A 2,389-nucleotide genomic window follows, 5' to 3' on the forward strand; every position below is an offset into this window, starting at 1 on the left:
ATCAGAAATGCAAAACCTCAGCTGGGCGCAGTGGCTCACGCCTGTAATTCCAGCACTTTGGGAGGCTGAGGCAGGCAGATCACGAGGTCAGGAGATTGAGACCATCCTGCCTAACACGGTGAAACCCCGTCTCTACTAAAAATACAAAAAATTAGCTGGGCGTGGTGGTGGGTGCCAGCTACTTGGGAGGCTGAGTCAGGAGCATGGTGTGAACCCGGGAAGTGGAGCTTGCAGTGAAGGGAGATTGCACCACTGCACCCCAGCCGGGATAAAAAAAAAAAATTCGGTCAAAAAAAAAAAAAAAAAAAAAAAAAGTAAAGAAAAGAAAAAAGAAAAAGAAATGCAGAACCTCCAGCTGCACCTTGGACCTAATGGATAAAAATCCACATTTTAACAAGCTCTCTAGGTAACATAAGCACATTCACGTTTGAGAAGCACAAATCTCTGTTTCTCAACTGTTGAGACATGAACTAGTGAGATAAATATTAGCTAGTTCTCCTCCATTCCACTGCATGGTAACAGTGGCTGTGGTGGTTTCTTGGCTCTTGTCTCCTTCTTGCCCCTTTCTCTTATTCTTGAGGTTCTTGCTAGAGAATGAAGCCCTTACCATGTCAGTCACTTTTCTATGTGCTATATATAGAATAAATTATTTAATCTTTGAAACAAGCTTAAAAGGCAGCACTAATAACCTCCTCTTTTGACAGATAAGGAAGCTGAGGCACACAGAAGTAATTTGCCCAACATTAGAGAGCTCCTACATTATGAAGCCTGGGTTCAAACAAAGTTACTCTGGCTGCAGAGCCCATACTCTCAACCATTAACCACTCTGCTATATGGCCTTTAAGATTATGAAAACACTGTTCTAAGTATTGTTCACAAAAGTTACTGTAAAGAAGACACCACTTATAAAACTGACAAAGGAGTCCCAAATACATTGAAAGTAAGAGAGGCATGTAGCATCATAAACTACTTCTTATACCTGCCCAAATCATTGGGTAGAATCCTAACATGTATTAGAAATAGTCAGAGACTGGAACTTACAGAGTTTATATTGCTCACAATTCCAAATAAATTTATTTTGACAGATTGGAAGAACCTAATCTTATATTCATTTCAGTTCTGCTGCTGCAGACGTAGTTTTGTTTTAATACTGTTCCTGTAAAATGCTAAGCTCCAAATCCCTTGGTTTGTTTGGATATATTTGGATGCCCTGAGGGCACTTTATGGCATGGTACTCAGAGTTCATTTCATGGGACTGTTCCATGGGACCAGTTCCCACCATATTCTAAGCCTGCATGGCTGCAGAGGACTCAAGACTACATCTGGACCATTTTTTGGTTGCACAGGGGAAGGCAGCTATCAGACTGAAGTCAGGAAGCTGTGGCCCCGGTTTGAAAGCTTTCTTCCTCCAAATTCTTGCTTTATTCAGTAAAATCGTTCTATCCTCTATATGCCACAAAAGAGATGTATGGTCTTACATGTATGTTAATGGAAATCCATTCACATACTCATAACCCCTCTCAGCGAAATGATTTTCAAATATTAGCAAACTGATAAGGGTGTATTTGTGTGCGTTTGGGAGAGGTTAACTGAAATATGTTGTACCCTAGGCTGATTCTGAGTTTCGCTTTTGGTCTCGTGGGAAGTAGGAGAAGGAGAATTGCTTGAAGATAATGGGTCTGCTTCCCATTCCCCTGAACAAGACACATTTCCGGTATATTCCCTGAGATCTATTGGTCCTTAGCACGATTCAGCATGACTAAGAAGTGCTGTCATGGAACAAAGAATATTAGGACTCTGAACATTCAATTTTAACTATGTCACTTTTTCTCTATGTAAGCCCAGGTGTGTTACTTTAACCCTACTGGAAACTGGGGTTAATGATTCTTCCTTAAGGATCCTTGTGATAATTAGAGGAGGTCATTTGTGTGAAAGCCTTGGCATGATGATGCCTGCCAAATCTGAAATATCAATATGTGTTCATTTTATTCCTTTCTTTTAGTTGTTATCTTTTTTCTTTTTTTCTTTTTCTTTTCTTTCTTTCTTTCTTTCTTTTTTTTTTTCTGAGACGGAGTCTCACTCTGTTGTCCAGGCTGGAGTGTAGTGGCGCGATCTCGGCTCACTGCAAGCTCCGCCTCCCGGGTTCACGCCATTCTCCTGCCTCAGCCTCCCGAGTAGCTGGGACTACAGGTGCCCGCCACCACGCCCAGCTTATTTTTGTATTTTTAGTAGAGACGGGGTTTCACCGTGTTAGCCAGGATGGTCTTTATCTCCTGACCTCGTGATCCACGTGCCTTGGCCTCCCAAAGTGCTGGGATTACAGGCGTGAGCCACTGCGCCTGACCTTTTTTTTTAAAAAATTTTTTTTTTTTTTAATGGAGTCTTACTC

Source organism: Papio anubis, chromosome 2, assembly GCF_008728515.1.
Source record: "Papio anubis isolate 15944 chromosome 2, Panubis1.0, whole genome shotgun sequence".
NCBI lineage: Eukaryota > Metazoa > Chordata > Mammalia > Primates > Cercopithecidae > Papio > Papio anubis.